This window comes from Sus scrofa, chromosome 4 (genome assembly GCF_000003025.6).
Source record: "Sus scrofa isolate TJ Tabasco breed Duroc chromosome 4, Sscrofa11.1, whole genome shotgun sequence".
Taxonomy (NCBI): domain Eukaryota; kingdom Metazoa; phylum Chordata; class Mammalia; order Artiodactyla; family Suidae; genus Sus; species Sus scrofa.
In genome coordinates this window covers 15,205,589-15,230,760 of record NC_010446.5, presented here as the reverse complement: position 1 = coordinate 15,230,760, position 25,172 = coordinate 15,205,589, and the positions used below count along the sequence as shown (strand labels likewise).

Genomic DNA, 25,172 nt, shown 5'->3' with positions numbered 1-25,172 from the left:
GATATATAATATTTATAAGTAAATGTCATATTAAATATAGACTATATTAAGTTTCCAAGCTAGCCCATAAACTCCATTTGAGCCCATAATAAATAGAGCTACCAGACTGCTACTTGATTTTGACTATCATTACATAGATTTTAATATATGACAAGATTCCTAAGGGTTATCACTTGGCCAGGTTTCCCTCCAAAATAAACCTTTGATTCTCAGCCACTGTTTAAATCCCCAAGCAGGATGCTGAGACTGAACGGGGCTGGGGGAGAGAGAGAAAAAGGCAAAGGGAATGCCTATAATCGGCACTCTGATGTCAGGAAAGGGGACTAAGCGACTTGAGTTTGCACTTATCTGGCTCTCAGGATATAGTATTGGTAACAGCCTCTGCCAAGGTGAGTCTTTTTCATTTATAATGTATTTTCATGCACATCAGACATGCATGCCATGAGGTCCATGGAGTGTCTACTGGATCTCTGAAAGAATTCTGGAGTAGGCAGAGGCTAGATTATATGTACATTCTTCTGGAGAGGACCATTCTCAAAGGGCTCTGTGACTCAAGTTAAGAGCCCAAGAGCCCCATCTCATTCCCCCACCTCGTAACCACGTGCTGAGGGGGATAGGGTAAGCATTGGTACCTCAGGACCCTTCCCCAATCGGAAGCCATGGGTAATAAGCAGCGGCCTCCCAAAGTCCATCCACCAGCTGCCGGGGCAATCGAGAGTCAAAATGCACAGGAGCAGTGAGCAGGACAGTTGGCTGGTGAGCAGAGGACTTGGGGGAGAGGAATAAGGTGGAGGGAATTCCCACAGGGTAATATTGTGAGAGAGAGAGAGAGAGGGAGAGAGAGAAGGGGACGATCAAGTGGAATCTAAGGAATGAGGGAGACCTGGAAAATGGCAAAGCTACAGTTTTTATCTAAGGGACACAAAGAAACGCCCCTAGAAGACATGGTCACTCCCTCGGGGAGCTCATACCCTTGCTGGGGCGCAGGGATTGTAGAAGTTAGGATAAGTTAAAAACGCTGGGAGTTCCCATCGTGGCACAGTGGTTAACGAATCTGACTAGGAGCCATGAGGTTGCGGGTTTGGTCCCTGCCCTTGCTCAGTGGGTTAACGATCTGGCGTTGCCGTGAGCTGTGGTGTAGGTTGCAGACGCGGCTCGGATCCTGCGTTGCTGTGGCTCTGGCGTAGGCCAGGGGCTACAGCTCCAATTCGACCCCTAGCCTGGGAACCTCCATATGCCGTGGGAGCGGCCCAAAGAAATAGCCAAAAACAAAAAACAAACAAACAAAAAAATGCTATAAGTGCTGTTTTATGGATCTGGCCCTATCACAGTAATTATCACAGTGTACGCAGTAAGGGCTCCATAAACATGTTCCTTTTATATAACATTTATGGCAGACACATGAGGATGAAAACAGAATATGTGACCAATGTATGGTACTGTTCACTGCCTACGTGGTTAAAGAGGATGGACTTGGGGAAAAGCCAGAGGAAAGACAGCTTTGGCTGCACCAAAAGAGATGAGCAATACTTTCATGAAGCAAAGATGCAGTTGAGTGAATATTTAGACAAATACTGGAGACAGTAGTGATATTTATCTGATTAAAACTCGGGGAGTAAAAGCAGGAAGGGGGCCCTTTGAATCCAAACTCTTCCTGTGACAGGAGCAGGGGTATGTCCATCCACACAGGAAGCTCAGAGCTAGACTGAGCTCTCTTGGGTCCTGGACTTAGGAGTTTTCTGCTCCTCTGTGTTGCTGTGTTAGAGAGTAGTTGGGAAGTAAGGCTGGATAGATAAGATGGGCCTAAGTAGTAGGGTTTTATGTCCAGGAATGAGGGTTTGGGGCATTGAAAATCCAAGGTGTGGTTCCTGAATAAAGGAGCATCATAGAAAAAGCACCAGCCAATGGAGGAAAGCGAATCATGGGTTTACACAATGAAGAAAGAATTAGTTCCATTCTGCAGTCAGTCATCATCTGATGGTTTGACAAGTACCCAGCATCATAATGAAAAATTTGGCATCTGGGATTTAAAGCAAACACTAAAGATAACCAGGGCATGTGGCAAAAAAGCCCAGACCCTTGATAGCAGCCACCTGCACCTAATGGGTGGCTATCAGCCACAGTTCATGAGGATCAAAGACATGTCCCAGCTGCAGTGCATAAAGCACTGGTAGACTGGTTGTCCTTGGGTGCACAGGGCAGTTTCTCACACGAGGTGTGTGAGTGGGGAAATGATGACCCATTAAAGAAAGTCTAACCAAGCATTATCTTATGACCATGTGACTCATGATTTTTCACCAAGTCCTATAACATGACTTCTGCCTGAGATACAGGCTTCACAATGTAGTCTTCAATAGTTGCAGACAACCTGCTTCCCACATCTAAAATTCATTTGATGGCAAATCCATCACTTTAGCCATTTTTAACCATTCCTAGATGATGTTTAGAATGGCTGCAAGCTTTGCCTTAATAATGGCCACAGTGACTGAATCATAGACTTCCATAACACAATTGCTAGAAAAGGCAGGGGATCATTAGGCTATCAATGTATTTTTCTGCTTTAAGGCAGAGCCCTTAGGGTTCAGGGTGGTCTTTAAGCATGATTTGCCAGCAATAAAATGCACTGTGCCCCCGTGTAAGTTCCGTGAGATTTCATGAAGGCGAACCACCCAAGTTACCCATGCCCTGTAGAGTACAGAACATTTCTACCACCCAAAGAAGTTCCCCCATCCCTCCCGCATAGTCATTATCTGTCCCCCCATAGTCAATTTCTGCCCCACCCCCGTCAATCAGTGTTCTGATTTCTGCCACCATAACTTATGTTTGCCAGTTTTAGAACTTATAAGTGGAATTGTGAATATATACTATTTTCTTGTCTGTTTCTTAACATATTATTAGTTACAAGAACTTAACATATTGTTCTTTGGTATTTGTCCATATCGTTGTGTAGGTGAAGGTAGTCCATTCTTTTCATTGTTGAGCAGTAGGCCATTGTATGAATACATCACACTTTATCCATTCTCCTGTTGATGGACATTTGTCTTATTTCCAGATTTTGGAAATTATAAATAAAGCAGTTATAAACACTCTTGTACTATTTTTTTTTTTTTTGGTGGACATAGGTTTTCATTTTTCTTGCAGAAATACATAAAAGTAGCTTTGTGGAGCATAGGATAGAAGTATGTTTAACTTTTTTTTTTTTTTTTTTTTTGTCTTTTTAGCTATTCCTTGGGCCGCTCCCGCAGCATATGGAGGTTCCCAGGCTCAGGGTCTAATCGGAGCTGCAGCCACCGGCCTACACCAGAGCCACAGCAACGCTGGATCTGAGCCACGTCTGCAACCTACACCACAGCTCACGGCAATGCCGGATTGTTAACCCACTGAGCAAGGGCAGGGACCGAACCCGCAACCTCAGGGTTCCTAGTCGGATTCATTAACCACTGCGTCACGACGGGAACTCCAGTATGTTTAACTTGATAAGAAAATGCTAAAACGGTTTTCCAGAAGGGTCGTACCATTTTGCATTTGCACCAATAATGTATGAAGATTTTGTTTGATACATATTCTTGCCAACATTTGGTGGTGTTTGTATTTTTCATTTTTGCTATTCTAGTAGGTGTGTATTGGTGTCTCACTATGGTTTAAATTTGTATTTTCTGATGAAAATTATATTGAGCAATTTTGTATGTGTTTATTGGCTGTTTATAAATCTTTTGCATGTGTGTAATATGTAATTAGATCTTTTACTAATTTTTTTTGCCAGCAGGGTGTTTTGTCTTTTTGTTATTGATTTTCTAGAGAACTTTATATAGCATTGTGAATATTTTCTCCCCATCTGTGACTTGTCTATTCATTATTTTTTGATAAGCAGAAATTTTTAATTTTCATGAAGTGCAACTTATCAATTTTTTTTTATGGTTAGTAGTTTTTTGTGTTGTCTGAGACATCTTTGTCTACACCATGTTGCAAAGATAATCTCCTGTGTTTTCTTCTGGAAACTTTATAGTTTAAGCTTTTAGGTTTAGGTTGATGATCCATCTTCAATTATTTTTTTCTATATATGTGAGGGAGGGGCTAAGTTTTACTTTTTCTATTTGAAAAAGTAAAATAACCGTTATTTTTGCATTATTTATTGAAAAGTCTTCTCTTTGCCCACTGAATATCCTTGGTTCCTTTATAAAAAAAAAATGCATTAGCTATATAAGTGCCTGTATGTTTCTGGACTCATAATTCAATTTCTTAGTTCTTTCTTCTATCCTTATACCAATCGCAAGCTGTCTTTAGTACTGTAGCTTTATAGTCAGTCTTCAAACTATGTCCGAAATTTCTTTGGCTATTCTAAGTGCCTTGCATTTACATGTAAATTTTAGAACCAGTCTGTCCATTTCTACCAAAAAGCCTGCTGGGATTTTGGTTGGGATGGCATAGAACCTAAGGAAAGATTTGGGAACTGACAACACTAATGCTCCTTCTAATTCTTGAACATCTCTCCACCTGTCTAGGTTTTTTAACTTCTCTTGACAAAATTTTGTAGTTTTTGGTGTAAAGCTCTTATACATGTTCCATTAGATGTATCTTAAATTATTTTATGTTTCTGCTGTAATGATAAAATGTTTTTTAAATTCAGAGTCCAGGAGTTCCTATTGTGGCTCAGTGGAAACTAATCTCATTAGTATCCACAAGGACGCAGGTTCGATCCCTGGCCTCGTTCAGTGGGTTAAGAATCTGGTGTTGCCATGAGCTGTGGTGTAGATCGCAGACGTGGCTTGGATCTGGCATTGCTGTGGCTGAAGTGTAGGCCAGTGGCTACAGCTCTGATTTGGCCCCTAGCATGGGAGCCTCCATATGCCTCTAGTGTGGCCCTAAAAAGACAAAAATAAAATAAATTCAGAAGCCGTGTAGGTCTCTCTCTCTCTCTCTCTCTCTTTTTTTTTTTTTTTTTCTTTTTAGGGCTGCACCCTCAGTATATGGAAGTTCCCAGGCTAGGGGTCAAATCAGAGCTACAGCTGCCGGCCTACACCACAATCACAGCAACGTGGGATCTGAGATGCATCTGTGACCTACACCACAGCTCATGGCAACACCAGATCCCCAACCCACTGATCGAGGCCAGGAATTGAACCGACATCCTCATGGACACTAGTCAGATTCATTTCTGCTGCGCCACAAGGGGAACTCACATTTAGGTCTCTTTATTCCCCCCTGATTTTAATATAATTGTCCTAAGTATTTGCTTTACAGACACTGAGCACCATATAGGATCGTAGATAAATTTAGGTTAAATCAGAAAATATGATTTAAGAAGCTCATGAAGAGAGGGTCTGTGAGAAATAAGAGGCATTCAGTGATGGCGCTTCTAAGGACACGTATCAGTGCCACGGGCCTTTGGACTTCCCTTGCCTTCCCCTTTCCTCCTTCCTGCAGTGCAACTCACTCTCGCAGATGGAGCAGTCATTTTGAGAGCATGAAGATGAAGATACGTGAAAAAGCCAGAAGGACTCTGGTCTCTCAAGGTACCATGAGACCACACCTACTACCCTAGTTTACCTACCTCCAGACATCTCCAGAAGTCTTGCTCTGAGAAAAATAAAAGCCCATTTGGTTGACCAATATGGGGGGAGGTACCTTTATGACCAAGGTTTTGGATTCAGTAGGCTTGGGGTAGGGCCCAGGAACCTGTATCTTTAACATGATCTCCAAGTGATTCTCAGGCCATAAGCAAAGATCATCCTGGAGAAACTTTGCTTTGGCCCCAGAAAATAGGAAATTTAGTGACAGCTGGGGAGGAAGGGAGAGAAGCATCACAAACCTGAGTAGAGCAAGTCATGTTATAAATTGCCATCAGCACATAAAAGCTTCCAAATGATTGTTCAGACTGTATGTTTTGATCCACCAATACCGTCCCTATATTTTCTAACTTACGAGACATCACAGAGAAAAAAGAAATGACAGAAAAACTAGAAATCACTTTTAGCAGATTTGTCACCTTAATCCTCATTTAGCTTGATTGTGAAATCCTGTTGAGGAGCTTAAAGGAGAGCATTTTCTTCCTGAGAATCGTTGCCCTGTATAATACTGACTTGGTTGGCCCAAGAAATATAATACATATTCGATTTGCCTAAGTGCAGCTCAGCAGTTTCCTTTCCAAGCGGCAACACTAAATATAATAAATGGATGCCACCTCTGTCTAAATAAATAAATGATTTTAATTGTCAATGTCAGTGCAAAAAACATTCTAATTTATTTCTTCCTGAGGGTACCTCTTTTACAGCCATTAACCCCAGTTCTAATTTTTAACCATGACAAATCCCTTGCTAAACAAATCCAATAAATAATAGTCTCTTCTTCCAAAAAAGATACTTATGTTATTGTTCCTTTTCTTTATAAAATAGAAAGCTTTATAATGAATTTTTAAAGTTGAACTTTATTGAGGTATAGCATTAGAGTCCTTAAGCTGAATAGAATGAATAAACAACAAGGTCCTACTGTATGGCCAGGGAACTATATTCAAAATCCTGTAATAAACTATATTGGAAAAGAATATGAAAAAGAATATATACATATATGTGTGAGTGAATCATCTTGCTGTGTACCATAAACTAACACGACATTGTAAGTCTACTATACTTCAACAGGAGTTCCCATTGTAGTGCAGTGGAAACAAATCCGACTAGTATCCATGAGGATGCAGGTTCAATGCCTGGCTTCACTTAGTGGGTTATGGATCCGGCGTCGCCGTGAGCTGAGTTGTAGGTCACAGACGCGGCTTGGATCTGGCTGTGGCTGTGGTGTAGGTCACAGATGCGGCTCAGATCCTGTTGCTGTGGTGTAGGCTGGCAGCTGTAGCTCCAATTCAGCCCCTAGTCTGGGAACTTCCATATGCCACAAGTGCAGCCCTAAAAAACAAAATAAATAAATACATAAATAAAAAAATTTTTTTAACTATAACAAAATAAAAATTTTATAAAAGACTTCTTAAACTGAAAAGTTTTGTAAGGTGTAGATAGCAAATGAAAAATAATTATAGTGGGGTTTTATCTTATGCAGGAGTCAGGCACTAGTGTGCTCATAACGCTCAGGTATAGACATAAATTAACTTCGGAAATCTTTTAAACCACCCATGCAGCATAGCACCAATAGCACTTGTCTCTGGTCTTCAATGAAATACCTGTTTAAATGCAGAATCCATTCTTTTGTACTTTCAGTGTTAAAAAGGAGGAGTTGAGAAGAACTGGACCAAACAGCAGGTTGAGAGTACCCACATCTGCCAAAGGGGCAGGGGGCTCAGATGAAATGAACAAAGTCATGGCCCTCACGGGGTTCAGCTTCATTGGAAAGACAGACCAGGAACCAACTCATGACCACGGGGAGAGCACCATGAGGGTATGGACATGCTGCATGGACCCTAAAGGAGCATGTTCTGAAATTGACTTGAGCTGAGCTGAGCCGGGGCGAAGGGGAGGCAGCCAAGGCAGACATCTGAGAGGAGGTGCTGGCCCTGCAGCCACCTTTTAAAACACGGTGTAAAACATGGCTGTGTGTGCGGTGTGTGGAAGCAGGAAAGCGGGTGAGGTCATGTCCGGGGCCGGAGCACAGTGTGCCTCAAGAGAGAGACCAGACATCCCGTAAGAGGCAGAGAAGGCCCATCGCTTTAAAAGCCTCAAGCGCAATGCCAAGGAATTCTATCTTTATTCTAAAACAAATGGGCAGTCATTAAAGGATACTAAGCAGAAAAATGCATTGACTAGACATGCATGTTGGAAAATGTACTTTGATCAAATTTGGTGTTGTTTATGGTCATTTCTATAAAGTATTTGGCATTGGAAACTTAGTCAGGAACTTCACCCCCTAATAGGACCATTCTAATTTCTTTATATTTCCTCTGAAATTGACACCCGAAATAAAGCTGACTTCCTATGGAACTCTATGCATTTTCTGACTTTCCTTCCCTGGGCCACTCTGCTCCTTGGGGCCTCCTTTTGAATCCAAGAAATCAATATAAAAGTAATTGAATATAAATAATCTATCCACTTCTTTCCATTCATTTATTTCTCAAGGCTAGTTTTTACATGACTCTATATAGAAAAAAAAATGTGACAAGGGACCGTCACTGTGTGCTTTAAATGCAGACGATAACTAATGTTGAAGACAATGAAAAATAAGCCCAAATTTCTAGTCTGTTATAGGACACTGATTGTATTAGTCCATGCAGAGGAAATTTAGAATCAAAACCAGTTATAAAAAACAAACATTAAAAACAGTTTGGGAGTTACCTTGCAGTGCAGTGAATTAAGAATCTGCTGTTGTCACTGCCACAGCTCAGGTCACTGCTGTGGCCTGGGTCCCATCCCTGGCCTAGTAACTTCCACATGCCATGGGCATGGCCAAAAAAAAAAAAAAAAAAAAGTTTGAAGGATAGGGATCCTGAGTAATTATTCTGTCTGCCCAGAGCACATGCAGATCCATGTTTGTTTATCACATAGATGTGTGTTCACTGAAAGTGAGGCCACAAGTAGAGAAATTATCTCTAAACTGAACATACTTTATTTAATTTAATTAATTAATTTATTTTTTGTCTTTTTAGAGCTGCACCCTCGGCATATGGAGGTTCCCAGGCCAGGGGTCTAATCTGAGCTGTAGCCGCCAGCCTTCACCATAGCTCACAGCAATGCCAGATCCAAGCCACATCTGTGACCTATGCCACAGCTCACAGCAACGCCAGATCCTTAACCCACTGAGCGAGGCCGGGGGTTAAACCTGTGTCCTCATGGTTCCTAGTCAGATTCGTTTCTGCTGAGCCACGATGGTAACTGCAAAACTGAACATCCTTTAAAATAGAACCCAGAATTCAAACGGTAGCATACATCTTAGTTTGTCTGTTAACTAGCTAGGCAGGGTAGTGCAATGGCGAAAAGCAAAAGTTACAGAATTCCAGATCCTAAGCTGTGTGATCTTGGGTCCATCCTTTAACTTTCCTGAGCCTTCATTTCCTCATCTATTAAAATGGTGAAAATAATAATACAGTTTACACTACTGGCTACCTTTATAGGGTTGCTCTACGGATTAAATGAATCAATAGATGCAGACCTGGACAGAGAGTCGATATCTTCCATGGTCCCATCACCTTCTGGACCAAGTCCAAGGTCTTGTGCACTGCCCCCAGGCCATTCAGGCTCTGACCCACATCTCTCTGTCATCCTCTCCCTGAGCACCCCCTAGTGGTACTTTGGGTGCTAGCACAGCAAAGTTCATTTAGTTATCCTCTCAAATCACACGAATCCCTCTGCCCTAAAGACCTTCTGGCATATGAACTTTGTCTACAAAATCCTCCTCTAAGGAATTCATCCTACCTCACTTCCTTAATGAAACATCTATTCAGGAGTTCCTGTTGTGGCTCAGCGGGTTTAGAAGCCGGCGAATAACCATGAGGATCTGGTTCGATCCCTGTCCTTGCTTTGTGGGTTAAGGATCCAACGTTGCCATGTAGTTTGCAGATGCAGCTCAGATCTGGCATTGCTGTGGCTGTGGCGTAGGCCATCAGCTGCAGCTCCAGTTTGACCCCTAGCCTGGGAACCTCCATATGCTACAGATATAGGCCCTAAAGAGGAAAAAAAAGAAAGGAAGGAAGAGAGGGAGAGAAAAGGAAGGAAGGAAGGAAAGAGAGAGAAAGAAAGAAAGAAAGAAAGATCCCTTCAGATTATGGAGGGATCCATAGCCTCCTCTGTAGCCTCTTTGTAACATTAGTGACTCTGTATCTATTCTAGTAAAGACTGGCTACATAATTTGCAGGCTTCAGTGCAAAATGAAAAACGAAGGGTCCCTTGTTGCAAAATTATTAATAATCTCAAGAAAGCAACAGAAGCCCCTGGCATGTGCATCTGCACAGGCTGCACATCCATAAGACTGACCCTTGACCCTAGGGTAGGTCTCCTGAGGACACTGAGGACAGAAACTCATCTATATAGTCCACATGTTCCCCTAGGCCAGTGCCCCCTACACGCTGGCACCCAAAAATGACAGTGGAGTAGATGCACAAAGGAATGAATGAGCGATGCTGAAGGTAGTTTCTACTTTACAGAAGACTGTCTACATGAGATTCCCAGGCTCCCATAACAAATGACCACAAACATGGTGGCTTAAAACAACAGAAGTTTATTCTCTCATAGTGCTGGAGGCTAGAAGTCCAAAAACAAGGGGTCAGGAGGGCCTGCTTCCTTTGAAGCCTCCAAGGTGGGACCTGTCTTGCCTCCTCCTAGCTTCTGGGGCTCCAGCAATCTTTGGGGTTTCTTGGCTTGTAGCTGCTTCACTTCAGTCTCTAACTCTGTCATCACACGGCCTTCTTTCCTCTGCAGGTATCTTTGTGCGACCTCCTCTCTTCTTACAAGGACAGCAGTCATTGGGTTTAGCACCCACCCTAATGCCGTGTGACCTCATGTTAACTAATTACATCTGCTAAGACCCTGCTTCTGAATAAGGTTACATCCCCAAATTCCAAGTGGATGTTGTCAACTTAAAAAAAAAAAAAAAAGCACAGGAGTTCCTGTCGTGGCTCAGTGGTTAACGAATCTGACTAGGAACCATGAGGTTGCGGGTTCAATCCCTGGCCTTGCTCAGTGGGTTAAGGATTGGGCGTGGCCGTGAGCTGTGGTGTAGGTTGCAGACAGCAGTTTGGATCCTGCATTGCTGTGGTTGTGGCATAGGCCAGCGGCTACAGCTCCGATTCGACCCCTAGCCTGGGAACCCCCATATGCCAGGGGAGTGCCCTAGAAAAGGCAAAAAGACCAAAAAAAAAAAAAAAAAGCACAACCTGAAAGTTGAGAGTTGAGTTTTATTTGGGGCAAAATTAGGACTTAAGCTCAGGAGACAGCAGCTCAGGTACCTGAGAAACCACTCCAAGGAGGCCAAGGAGAAACTAGGATATATAGGAGTTTTTGCAACCAAGGGCAGGTAGCAGGAACAAAAGAGGCCTGGGCTCACTGAAATCATTCCTTTGATATGCACCTCCACTATCAGGGCCAGTATCCTGAGTTTTCACAGCCTGCAGGATGAGGGGCTTTCCCCTTGGAGGTGACTGCATTAGAAGATTACTGTGACATTCTTTGTTTTATCCTTCACTACAGCTGGGGCAGTGGTATCCCAGATAGCTCTGAAATACCACCCTCAGAGGGAAGGGGGCTATCAGGGTATGATGAAGGTGAAGGGGGAGGTGCATGCAGCCATACACACGTTTTACAAAAGTTTGTTGCTCATCTCCTGAAGGTTTCTGCTAGTCACCGGGAGCAGACATCACCAAGAAGGATTTCAGTATTTTTTCTAAATACGAGGAGCTGCAAGAATTGGGCACATAAAATATCCTCCAAAAAGTATCCGACTGTAGAAGACCAGTTTTTCCAGCTTTCCCAGAGCACAGAGTGCTCCACTCCTGATTTCCACCCTGGGCTCTGCCCAGGGCGTGCTGCAGGTCAGCAGCTGCAGTGGTTTATAATTTAATCCACTGCAGTGGTTTATAATTTAATTTAATGTGGAGGCTGATGGCAAGGGCCAAACTTCAGTCCACACCTGAATGAGGGGAGGGCGCTACTCAAGCCCCTCCACTTGTTAAAGGACATTCCTCAGAATGTGGCAAGAATGTTATTTGCTGATAAATGTTTCACAGTTCATGTGAATTGTAACTTAATTGCCATGGGAACATCCAAGGATACATAAAGCCATGCACCTTACTGTAGAGGCATGTATAACAAATATACATTAAGTATAATCTGGAGAACTAAAAAAAAAAAAAAAATGAAGTGGTCATGTAACCAATATTAATTATGGTTGAAGCATCCTGCAAATGTGATCTGCAAAAAAAAAAAAAAAAAAATCAGAAAATGTCTCTTTTTTCATAAGGAAAGCAAAAGGAAACCCTAGGATACTGCTAAATTTTCTGCCAAGTCTACGTATGTAAATGGCTGGGACCTAACTGGCTAGAGTTTCCTATGCAGTTCCCCTCCTCCCTGGAGAGACTAGGGGAAAAATCTAGGTGTTTAGAAGCCTTTGGGGCTCAGCAGTTTACATAAATTGTTTATTAAGGATTGGGAACAATGTATCACTTTGCCTGTATTAAGCAGATAAGGATCTGAGAAGGGCCCCTTAGGGGTTTCATTACAATAAACTGTTGACATTTGGCAGTTCCTTGATGAACCATTGTTCATTAATTGTTTAAACTATTACATAAGCATAGCATATTAAATATTTCTCCCCCCCACCCAGGTTTATCGAGGTATAAAAAAATGATGAATAAAATTGTAATGTGTTTAAAATGTACAATATGATGATTGCTATGTGTGTACATTATGAAAGGAGTCTGAGATCAAGCTAATTAAAACATCACTTTATGAAGTTTTTTTTTGGGGGGGAGAACACATATCTTCTCTTTTAGCTAATTTCAAGTGTACAACAATACTATTTTCTTCTTCTTCTCCTTCTCCGTCTTCGTCTCCTTCTTTTTTGGCTGAGCCTGGGAAATGCAAAAGTTCCTGCCTGGGCCAGGGATCCAACCAGAAGCAGAGCACAACAGTAATCTGAGCCACAGCACTGAGTCCTTAACCACTGGGTCCCACCAGGGAACTCCTACAATACAGTACTATTAAACTATAGTCCCCACACTGTACATTAGATGCTCAGAACTTACTCATCTCATAACCAAAAGTTATACCTCTTGACCAACATCTCCCTGTTCCCCCCACCTCCTAGCCCCTGGCAACCACTGTTCTATTCTGTTTCTATGAGAACAACTTTGTTTATGTTCCGCATGTATGTGAGATCATACAGTGTTTGATCTTCTGTGTCTGTCTTATTTCACTTTGCATAATGCCCTCCAGCTTAAAAACAGCAAGATTTCCTTCTTTTTTTATGGCTGAATAGTGTGTGTGTGTGTGTGTGTGTGTGTGTGTGCTGGTGTGACTTCATTCATTCATTCATTCATTAGTGCACAGTGAGGTTGTCTCCATATCTTGGCTATTGTGAATAATGCTGCAGTGAACATGGGGTGCAGATATCTCTTCCAGGTAGTGATTTCATTTCCTTTGAATATATACTAAAAGTGGGATTGCTGGATCACGTGGTAATTCGTAATTCTTTTTTTTTTTTTTTTTTTTTTTTTGGCTTTTTAGGGCTGCACTCACAGCATGTGGAGATTTCCAGGCTAGGGGTCAAATCAGAGCTATAGCCACTGGCTTACACCACAGCCATAGCAACTCAGGATCCCAGCCAGGTCTGCAACCTACACTACAGCTCACAGCAATACCAGATCCTTAACCCACTGAGTGAGGCCAGGAATCAAACCTGCATCCTCATGGATACTAGTCAGATTCATTTCTGCTGAGCCATGACAGGAACTCTTGGTAATTCTATTTTAAATTTCTTTTTTTTTTTTAAAGTGTACAGCATAGTGGTTTGATTTATATATATCATGAAGTGATTATCACAGTAAGTTCAGTAAACATCCATCATCTTTTAAAAAAATTTTCTTGGAATATAGTTGACTTAACAAAGCTGTGCTAATTTCAGGCACACAGCGAGGTAAACCATACTTTATATACATATATCCATTCCTTTTCAGATTTTTTTTTTCCACATAGAAGTTACCACACAATACTGAGTAAATTTCCCTGTGCTATGCAGTAGGTCCCTGTTACCCATCTATTCTATCTGTAGTAGTGAGTTTTACAAATATTTGAATTAGAATTGTAAGCTCTTTGAAGGCCTGGTTTGTGTCTTTTTTTTTTTCATTTTTTTTTTTTTTTGTTGTTGCTCAAATGAATTTATCACATCTGTAGTTGTATAATGATCATAACAATCTGATTTCACAGGATTTCCATCCCACAGCCCAGGCACATCCCCCCACCCTCCAAACTGTCTCCTCCGGAGACCATAAGTTTTTCAATGTCTGTGAGTCAGCATCTGTTCTGCAAAGACTATTTTAAATTTCTTGAGGAACCTCCATACTGTTTTCCATAGTGGCTGAACCAGTTACAGTCCCACCAGCAGTGTACAAGTTTTCCCTTTTCTCCACATCTTGGCCAGTAGTTGTTATCCCTTGTCTTTTTGATAATAGACCTCCTAACAGGTCTGAGGTGATATATCTCATTGTGCTTTCGATTTGCATTTCTCTGATGATTTGCGATGTTGAACACCTTTGCCTATACCCATTGGCCATTTGGATGTCCTCTTTGGTAAAATGTTTCTTCAGTTCCTTTCCCATTTTTTAATTGGGATGTTTGGTTTTTGTTTTGTTTTATTTTTCCATTGAGTTATAAGAATTCTTATATATTTTGGGGTATTAACCTCTTATCAGATAGATGGTTTACAAATACTTTCTCTCTTTCCACAGATTGCCTTTTCACTTTGTTGATGGTTTTCTTTGGTGTGCAGAAGATTTGTAGTTTTGTTACAGACCTCAGATTCAGCTGCTCATTACTTAAGAATCCAATACTAAGAGACAAATGTTGAGTAAAAGGAAAGAGGGCTTTAGTGAGGAAGCTGGCAATCCTGGGGAGAAGGTGGACTCATGTCCCAAATAACTAATTCTCCCAACTCCCAGGTTTTGTTCAGAGATTATATAGGGAAAGAGGGAAGAGGCGCATGCTGGGGAAGAGGTGACCTTCTGTTTTCAGAGATGATTGTCTTCATCACATGGTTCTAAGTAGCTGTCATGTCTCATTTGTGATTGGAACATGATCTGAGTCATAAATCTCTGGGTAGCTAGTCCTTCTCATTTTTTTGTTTGCTTGTTTGTTTATTTTTCCATTTTTTGGGCTGCTCCTGCAGCATATGGAGGTTCCCAGGCTAGGGGTCTGATCGGAGCTGTAGCCACCAGCCTATACCAGAGCCACAGCAACGTGTGATCCAAACCACATCTGCAACCTACACCACAGCTCACGGCAATGCCAGATCCTTAACCCACTGAGCAAGCCCAGGGATCAAACCTACAACGTCATGGTTCCTAGTCAGATTTGTTAACCACTGCTCCACGATGGGAACTCCTAGTCCTTCTGATTTTAAGTAGTTTGGGATCTGTGTGCTTGTAGGCAGCATACAGTTAACTTCTTCAACCTGGTGGGAGTTTCAGTATCTACAAAACACCTGAAAGGGTGTGGCTCAGGATATTATCTCTAGCCCTTGAGGAGAAACTAAAGGTCCTTGACTTTGTTTAATGACTAAACTACTGTTATTTTTCCTTGCTTGACTTTTTTCTTTCTGGATTTTATCATTTCTGTAATTAAATTTATTCTTTGGCTAAAGTCTTTCATACAGACAAGAGGCAGGTAGAGGACACAGGGGTAGGAGCAGTCTGTCCTAAGAAGACTGCATAGGGTCCTGATTGGTTACAGTTTGTTGTAGTATCACTTTTTTTTTTTTTTTTTTTTTTTTTTGGCTTTTTGCCTTTTCTAGGGCTGCTCCCGAGGCATATGGAGGTTCCCAGGCTAGGGGTCTAATCAGAGCTGTAGCCACCTACACCAGAGTCACAGCAATGTGGGATCTGAGCCACATCTGTGACCTACACCATAGCTCACAGCAACGCAGGATCCTTCACCCACTGAGCAAGGCCAGGGATCGAACCCACAACCTCATGGTTCCTAGTCAGATTCGTTAACCACCGCGCCACGATGGGAACTCCTGTAGTATCACTTTTTAAATTTTGCTTTTTTTGCTTGTGCTTTTAATGTCATATCCAAAGAAATCATTACCAAGAGCAGTGTCAAGGAGTTTTCTTCTAGGAATTTTATGGTTTCAGGTCATACATTTAAGCCTTTAATCCATGTTGGGTTGATTTTTGTATATGAAGTAAGATAAGCATCCAGTTTTATTCTTTTGCATGTGGTTATCCAGATTTCCCAACACCATTTATTGAAGAGAGTATCTTTTTCCTATTGTGTATTCTTGGCATCACTGTTGAAAATTTGTTGACCATATATGTGTGTATTTAAGGTTTTATTAATGTGTTCCCTGTAAAAGAAGGAGTGTTGGTTAGGTATTAAGGAGAATTCTGTCTTAACACTCATTTGATAGTAAACCAGGGGACCTGTAGACCTTTTCCTGTCCTGAAGGTGCTGGGCTAGTTTCTCTGGTCTCTCCTTGGCTACGGTTTCATTTACATAAGAAGTAGAGTTGGAAAGCCTTTCCATTAGAAGTACTGAGTTACCAAGTAGAGTGTTTCTGTGGGCAACCACACTGTCCTGGGCTGCCCCTTGCCACTCTTCACTGATTTCCCCAGGCTGGCCCAGGAAACCAGCACCATCAAAACACCTGAATGTTCTCCAGATGCAGGTATGAGACAGCACAACCCTTCCATCACCCAACCCTGCAACTTGTGGATTTATTTGTATGGAGCTCCAGCATTGCCAGTGCCCCCCATTGTCTGGAGTGCACGCCTGCCTGACCTCAGTAGACCCTTCAGGAAGTATTCTAAGGTAAGTCTCTGGTGCTTTCAGTTTGTGTCCTTGGATTCCTTCTGAGTGTCCCCGTTCATGAGCTGAGTCTCCCAGTGGGCCATCCTATCCCAAAATACACCAGCTAGCAGAACAGAGCAAGAGATTCCTGTCCAGGGCTGGATTTAGGACAATGGGAAGTTAGCATGAAAAAAGATCATTTATCTAAGCATTCATTCATTTATTTGTGTATGCATTTGGGAAGCCTTTATTGAATATGTATTATGTGCTGGTCCCTGTGGTAAGCATACAGTAAGTGATGGGACATCCAGTGATGAACGAAACAGATAAAGTCTCAGACCTGGTGGAAAGAAATGGAAATGCAAATATAAAAGTAATGAACAAAGGAAGAAGATAACAGGTTATGAGAGCACACTAAGGAAATTAGCAGGATATTGAGGAAAAGCAGCTTGGAAAAGGGCACACAAGGTGGGCAAGTAAGGCTTTTCTGAATGAGGAAGTGGTGTTTGAGCTGAGACTCAAGGATGAAAAGGAGGGAGGGGAGCCAAGTGCACACCTGAGGAACAGCATCCTCCAAAGTAGCAGCTGACATAAATGCTCACAGACAGCAGGGGCTGGACCATTTGTGTAGCTGGGTAACTGGGCAGGAGTCAGATCATGCTGGGCCTTGTGGGGCATATAAGTTAGGTTTTATCTTAAAAGCAGTGAGAAGACATTGGAGGGCTTTAAGTTGGGGAGGAGACATGATTAGATTTTGTTTTAAAGCAAGAGCTGCGGGGAGTTTCTGTTGTGACTCACTGGATTAAGAACCCCACTAGCATCCAGGAAGATACTGGCGTCGCTCAGTGGGTTAAGGATCTGGCATTGCTCTGAGCTGTGGTGTAGGTTGTGGCTCGGATCCCGCATTGCTGTTGCTGTGGTGTAGGCCGGCAGCTACAGCTCCAACTTGACCCCTAGACTGGGAACTTCCATACACCCCAGGTGGGGCGTAAAAAGAAAAGAAAAAAAAAGAAAGAAAAAGAAAAAGAAAGAGCAAGAGCTGTGGTTGCTGCATAGAGAATAAATTCTAGGTACGAATGGGGATTCCAGTTTAAAGTCAGAAGAACCTGGGCAGGAGGTACTGGTGCCTTGAACCAGGCGGAAGACAGCGGGGGTAGAGAGTTGAGGACACAAGAGATGTTTTGGGTCTAAAACAAATAGAACTTAGGGAAAGACCATAGTAAGGATTCAGAAAAGGAAGATGTACAAACAATTCCCACAGCTTGTCTTGAAAAGCTGGGCAGGCGGCAGTGCCATTTCCTGGGATGGAGAAAACTGGGGTGGGGGTGCCTGCCCCCGGGATCTCCCCATGGCGTCATCCTCTGAACTGATGAGGTGGGACTGAGACTGCCTCTCCGCAGGTGTGCTTTCCTCCTCTTGTGGATATTAAGCACCTGTGGCCAACTTGGCATCATCCTCTCCTGCAGTTCTCCCAACAACTCTATCAAGTGGGTTCTGTTACACCTAATTCCCCAGTCAGAAAATAAGTGACACCCACAAGGTACCAGCATGGATTTCATTATTTTCTTTTTCTTTAATTCTTTTTTTAATACCATGGAGAATAATGTATTTATTTATTTTTATAATTGAACTGTAGTTGATTTACAACATTGTGTTAGTATCAGGTGTACAGAAAAGTGATTCATATATATATATATACACATATATATATACTTTTTCAGATTTGTTTCATTATGTTATTATAAGATATTGACAAAAAAAATGGAGTTCCCCTTGTGACACAGCAGAAACGAATCCAACTAGGAACCATGAGGTTTCGGATTTGATCCCTGGCCTCGCTCAGTGGGTTAAGGATCCAGCATTGCTGTGAGCTATGGTGTAGGTCACAGATGTGGCTCGGATCTGGCATTGCCGTGGCCCTGGCATAGGCTGGTAGCAACAGCTCCTATCAGACCCCTAGCCTGGGAACCTTCATATGCTGCAGGTGTGGCCCTAAAAAGACAAAAAACCAAAAAAAAAAAAAAAAAAGATATTGAATATAGTTCCCTATGCTATACTGCTATAAAGCAAACCTTATTGTTTATCTATTTTATATATAGTGGCTTAATCCCATCCTCCTAATTTATTCCTTCCCCTCCCTTTTCCCTCTGGTAGGTTTTCTATGTCTGTTTGTTTCTGTTTTATAAATAAGTTCATGTAGTATTTTTAGATTCCATGTGCAAGTGGTATAATATAATATTTATCTTTCTCTGACTTACTTCACTTACTATGATGATCTCTAGGTCCATCCGTGTTGCTGCAAATGGCATTGTTTTGTTCTTTTTTATGGCTGAGTGATATTCCATTATATTTATATATATATATATATATATATATATATATGTATACACACACACATATATATATACACCACATCTTTATCCATTCATCTGCTGATGGACATTTAGGTTGCTTCCATGTCTTGGCTACTGTAAACAGTGCTGCTGTGAACATTGGGTGCGTGTATGTTTTCAAATTAGAGTTTTTGTCTTTTCCAGATATCTGTCCAGGATCAGGATTGCTGGATCACATGGCAGTTCTATTTTTAGTTTTTAAAGGAACCTCCATGCTGTTTTCCACACTGGTTGTCCCACTTTATAAGAATAATGTATTTCTTTGTGCATTTATTGAAAACACATATCTGAGCATCTCCCATGACTTGGGTGATGATGGTGATGAAGCCATACCAGCCAGAAATGTTAATTACTCACTATGTGCCAGGCACTATGTTGAGGGCTTCATATATATAATCTTCTTGAACTCTTCAACAACTCTGGAAGAAGTGCAATTATTGTCACCCCTGTGAAGAGGAAACTAAAGCACAGAAAGGTTAAGTGACTTGCCTCAGGCAACAGAGTAGAAGGTGATGGGCTAGGAATGGGCCCTTCCCCACAAGAATTTCCTTAAAACCCTAAATCCATGTCTGTCTGATTTACCTGTGTCCTGACTGATTCACACAGCACCTGCTGTAGTGTAGGTGCTCAGTGTTAATTGTATGAATTTGCTTTTTAAACATGCTCCCCCGGGTAATTCTGATGGTGTGTGTGTCGGTGGGGGGCAGGGGGAGGGTGTCCGTCCCAGGGGGCGTGAAGGATCACTTTAAGAGAAACCACTGTGGTGACTGGAATTTAAAAGACAGTTTGGAGCCAGAAAATGCCCGGACTAGAAAAAGCATTTGAAGCTGCCCGGCTCTGCATTATTCATTTTCTTATGAGGAAACAGGTCCAGAGAATCCAGCTCTGCATTGTTAATGGACTGATGCAGACGCTGAGGCCCAGATCCTTTAAGTGATGCGGCCAGGATAACACAGTTGTTAACTGGTGGAGCTGGTACATCCACAGGCCCAGCTCGGTCTTTCCCTGACGCCAGACTCACCCTCGAATCCACAACCATAGCCACAACCCTGCCAATTGACACCATCAGTGGCCACAGCCACACGAGGACGCTCAGGCTGCGTTCAGACCCACACATCCTGTCATCCTGTGTTCAGACCCACGCACGAGCCCTGTCATCTTGCCCAAGTTACCAAGTCCCTCCAGGCCTCAGTTTCATCATCAATAGAGAAGGTATAAAGCTCAGCTCACAGACTCTCATGCAGATTATATGAAATAGTAGGTAGGATTTCCACAGTCCTGACGAAAACACTCAGAATAAATGTATGCGTTCGGCTATATTTTAAAGTATTCCTTTACTTGGTTTTGTTTTCCCCCATCATCCCTTTTTTCTTTGTTTCCATTCACATGTGCAAGGCTCACTGCTTGCTCCTTTCAGAAAGGGTCCAAGAGGAGAAAGAAGAAATAGCCTGGCCATCTTCCTGAAATTTTCCCCAAATGCTCAATTCCCCGGGACCAGAGAGGAACCCCGGATACAAACTTGACAATGCCAATGGAAATAATCAATATCAACCTATAAAGGAATAGAAAAGTTTTATTTGAACTAAACTGAGGACTATAGGCCAGGAGCCAGCCTCTCAGCCCTGAGGAACTGTTCCAAAGAAGCATGATTTTCAGCATATTCTTACATCTTATCGGTCAAAGAACATCAGACATGACAGGGGTACATTCCTTCAAAGTTTCAAGAAGGACAAGTCAGCACGTACCCAGTGAGTCCCTAAGGCCTTGGCACCGGAGGAGGAAGGCTTATCATTGAAGGAGCACTAGCAGTGACCTCCCAGGAAAAGAAGCATTTAGCCTTTATCTTTAAAGCCAACATTCTTTACTTCTGGCCAATGCACCCTCTTCTTTACTGATTAAAGCAGATTATGATGGAAGTTTGGTAAGCCACAAAGAGGCTGTTCTAGTTAGCATGTTCAAGTTCAAGTTAAATATTGTCTAAGCCAGAATGATGTCCTCATACCTCAGTATGTGAAATTTTCTTCCATCAACAAGAAGCCTGAGGACAAAATTTTAAAAGGGAAATTCTGCAAAAATTCGGGATGGGGGAAATGAAAGAGGAGAATGGCTCTATATTATAGGTCCTGGATGAGGGGAGCTGGCCCCACACCCCAAAATGGGTTTGTCTGGGCAAATGACAAGATAGGGAGGCTCCCCTAATGTCCCCTCATCTACCCAAGTGTGTTGGGGAACCCCCAGAGGCCATGCAGATGCCGACAACCGTAGCCACATGTAACATGACCAGAACCCATGTTATACCACAGTTTGGCTTCATCATAATCCTGAAAGCACGGCAAAAATTCTAGGTATCAGGAGAGTCGCCAAAACCATGGCCTGATCCTCAATGGAAAGATTCCCGGGAGTGAGTTTATTTTCTCTTTCTCTCTCTCTCTCTCTTTTTTTTTTTTGCTTTTTAGAGCCACACCTGCAGCATATGGAGGTTCCCAGGCTAGGGGTTGAATTGGAGCTACAGCTGCTGGCCTACAATACACCACAGCCACAGCAATGTGAGATCCGAGCTATGCCACAGCTTATGGCAACTCCAGATCCTTAACCAGTAAGCAAGGCCAGGGATCAGACCTGTGTCCTCATGTATACTGGTCGGGTTCATTGCTGCTGAACCATGACAGGAACCCCAGTTCAGCCTTTTCTTGGGTAAACTATGCATTTTGTTAACACTTTTCCCAGAGATGCTGTTCTTGGCTCTTATGTAGCCTTTCTTTTGTTCATCTAAAGCCTTCTCTGGAACCTCCCTGTTGTTTCCAGGGGCTTTTTTGCCAACTGCCTAGAGAAATGTCACTTAATGCCTGACGTTTCCTTGTTCTGCCTGTGTGTCCTCCATTATTTCCACGATCAGAAAGCAAAACCAACCCACTTCCCAGCTTCCCCAGCAGTCAGGGTGGCCATGGGACCCCTTTCTGTCCCCAAGGGGAGGTGGAAGCCTGTGGAGCGGACATGCCTTGTTTTTTCTTCTTCTGCCCTGTTTCTCCTGCCTCAGGGCACTCACAGAGCCTAGAAGTTACATCTTGAAACCACAAGAATGTAAGGTCACACTGAGGCCGAGAAGGAGCCTAGTTTAAAGAGGATTTCCCTGAAGAGCTACACCAGCCCTGGACTTCTACATTAAAATAGATATACCTCCCCACCCACCGCGGAGCTGCTGTTTTGGACTTTCCATTACTTGCTGCCAAATACACTGACACATCCGGATTAACTATGTCACTAAGGGATTTCTAATAGAGATTGATGGAAAAAGTCCCAGTGGGAAAGAGTAGGGTCCCCGAGAGCCCTGAAAATCCAAACCATCTGAAACCCAAGAATTCAGAGGCTTCCGCTACTTTGGTGCTGGTTCTTGCTGTCATCTAGTGGCAGTATTTTGGAACTAAAATTCTTTCTAGGAAATGCAAATCAAAACAACAATGGGATACCATCTCCAAGCCTGTCAGAATGGCTGTCATCAAAAAGACAAGAGGAGGAGTTCCTGTGGTGGTTCGGTGGTTAGCGAATCTGACTGGGAACCATGAGGTCACAGGTTCGATCCCTGGCCTTGCTCGGTGGGTTAAGGATCCCGAATTGCCGAGAGCTGTGGTGTGGGTCGCAGATGCGGCTTGGGTCCCTCATTGCTGTGGCTCTGGCAGCTACAGCTCCGATTCGACCCCTAGCCTGGGAACCTCCATGTGCTGCAGGCGCGGCCCTAAGAAGACAAAAAGACCAAAAAAAAAAAAGGAAAAAAAAAAACAAAAAACACAACAAGAGGAAGGAGTTCTCACTGTGGCTCAGCACAAACCTGACCAGTATCCATGAGGATGCTCAGTGGGTTGAGGATCCAGCATTGCCACAAGCTGCGGTATAGGTCGCAGATGTGGCTCAGATCTGGCATTGCTGTGGCTGTGGCATGGGCCAGCAGCTGTAGCTCTGATTCAACCTCTAGCCCAGGAACTTCCATAGGCTGAGGATGTGGCCCTAAACAAACAAACAAACAAACAAACAAAACAGGCAAGAAACAAGAGTGTTGGTTGACAAGGATGTGAGGAAAAGGGAACTCTCATTATACACTGTTGGTGGGAATGTAAATTGGTACAGCTACAATGGAAAACAGTATGGAGGGTCCTCAAAAACTTAAAAAGAGAACTACCACAGTGAGTCAGGGATTCCACTTCTGCGTATTTATCTGAAGAAAACAAAAACACTAATTTGAAAAGATCTATGCGCCCCTGTATTCACTGCAGCACTACTTACAACAGCCACAACCTAAGTGGCCAGCCATAGATGAATGGATAAAGAAGATATGATAAATATATATACAGCATAGAATATTACTCATCCATAGGAAAAATTGCCATTTACAGCAGAAGGTATGCACCCAAAGGGGATTGTGCTGAGTGAAATAATCAGAAAGAGAAAAACACGGATACCCTATGAGATCACTTAGATGTGGAATCTAAAAAACAAAACAGGAGTTCCCTCCGTGGCTCAGTGGTTAACAAACTGGACTAGGATCCATGAGGACGTGGGTTCGATCCCTGTTCTCGCTCAGTGGGTTAAGGATCCGGCGTTGCTGTGAGCTGTGGTGTAGGTCGAAGACGAGGCTCGGATCCCGCATTCCTGTGGCTGTGGCATACATAGCCCAGCGGCCACAGCTCCGATTCGACCCCTAGCCTGGGAACTTCCATATGCTGTAGTTGCGGCCCTAAAAAAGCAAAAAAGTAAAGTAAAATAAATAAAAATAAAAAGCACAACAAATGAACAAACACAAAACAGAAACAGATTCATAGATACAGAGAGCAAACTGGCAGTTGCCAGAGTGGGACAGGGACAGACAAAATAGATGAAAGGGCATAAAAGGTACAGACTTCCAGCTGCAAGATAAATAAGTCACGGGGATGTAAGGTACATATACAGAACATAGTCAATAATAGTGTAACAACTTTTTGGAGTTCCCACTGTGGCTCAGTGGATCAAGAGCCCAACACAGTGTCTGTGAAGGTGCACGTTTGATCCCTGGTCTCGCTTAGTGGGTTAAGAATCCAGCATTGCCGTAAGCTGTGGAGTAGGTTGCAGATGTGGCTCAGATCTGGCGTGGCTGTGACATAGGTTGGCAGCAGCAGCTCTGATTCCACCCCTAACCTGGGAACTTCCATATGCTGCAGGTGCAGCCCTGAAAAAAAAAAAAAAAAGAAAGAAAAAATTAATATTGTAACAACTTTTCTATGGCGATGTGGTAACTGGTCTTATTGCAATAGTCATTTCCTAATGTATAAAAAATATCAAATCATTATATTGTACACCTGAATCTAATGTAATATTTTATGTTAATTTTAACTCAATTAAAATTTTTTTAAGTCCTCAAAAAATTCTTTACTCTCTTGGTGGTAATTCAAATACAGTGACATAACATAGAGGGAGTAAATTTTCATGTGTTGTCAGTGAAATAAACAAAGGCAGGCGTCAGCTCAGGAACCTGTGAGGTCTAGGGCCATGTCACTGGGGTTGGAGAGACAGAGGTTCCTCCTGGAACTGTGTAGCAGGTCAAGGCCACCAAAAATGGAGGTGGCTTCACTGTGAACATTGAGGGAAAGAGTGAGACATAAGTAAAAGAAACGTCCCAGGTTTCTTATGTGAGTGTCCAGGAGACTGGCAGAGGCATGAAGTGTCACGAGCTAAAAATGGAGTTGGGAGAACACCGAGTACGTTTTGGAAGTGTCGAGATTGAGGTGCCCAGGAGACGTCATACAGGGAGGAAATGGTAGACAGTTCTACCCATAAGAAGCAACGTTCAATGAGGTAGGAGGAAAAGCAACAGAATGTGTTCTTCAAAAGGCAGGAGACAGGTGGCTTGATCTCTTCTCCGTGCTCACAAAGCACCTGAAACTGAAATTCCAGTAGCACTTAACCCAAGGTATTAACGTTAGTTGTGAGTGTACCAGCAACACAGAATTGAGTTGCCTGAAGGCAAGAACTGCATCTTATTCATTCTCTGTGCTTTCATGAGCTTAGCACTGGTGAGGTAAGCAAATAGTGTTCAAAAATGCAGAAGTGGTGTTCCCATCGTGGCGCATTGGAAACGAATCCAGCTGGGAACCATGAGGTTGCGGGTTCGATCCCTGGCCTCACTCAGTGGGTTAAGGATCTGGCATTGCTGTGAGCTGTGGGGTAGGTCCCAGACACAGCTCGGATCCTGCGTTGCTGTGGCTGTGGCTGTGGCATAGGCTGGCAGCTGTAGCTCTGATTGGACCCCTGGCCTGGGAACCTCTACATGCCACGAGTGCAGCCCTAAAAAGCAAAAAATAAAAAACTTTAAAAAATG

At 42.8% G+C, this 25,172-nt stretch overlaps 1 long non-coding RNA gene across 3 annotated transcripts in view; it reads left to right on the top strand.

Annotated features, from left to right (window-relative positions):
* The window catches only part of LOC102157933, a 58,416-nt gene that overhangs the window by 32,550 nt on the left and 694 nt on the right, over positions 1 to 25,172 (top strand). The window contains exons 4-7 of one of the 3 annotated variants that reach the window (XR_002343111.1): positions 5,425 to 5,513; positions 7,206 to 7,383; positions 16,306 to 16,454; positions 20,244 to 21,309. This is a non-coding gene — a long non-coding RNA (uncharacterized LOC102157933). Of the gene's footprint in view, positions 1 to 5,424; positions 5,514 to 7,205; positions 8,600 to 16,305; positions 16,455 to 20,243; positions 21,310 to 25,172 lie in introns of those variants that run through there. The other 2 variants (XR_002343112.1, XR_302822.3) reach the window with 2 other exon arrangements.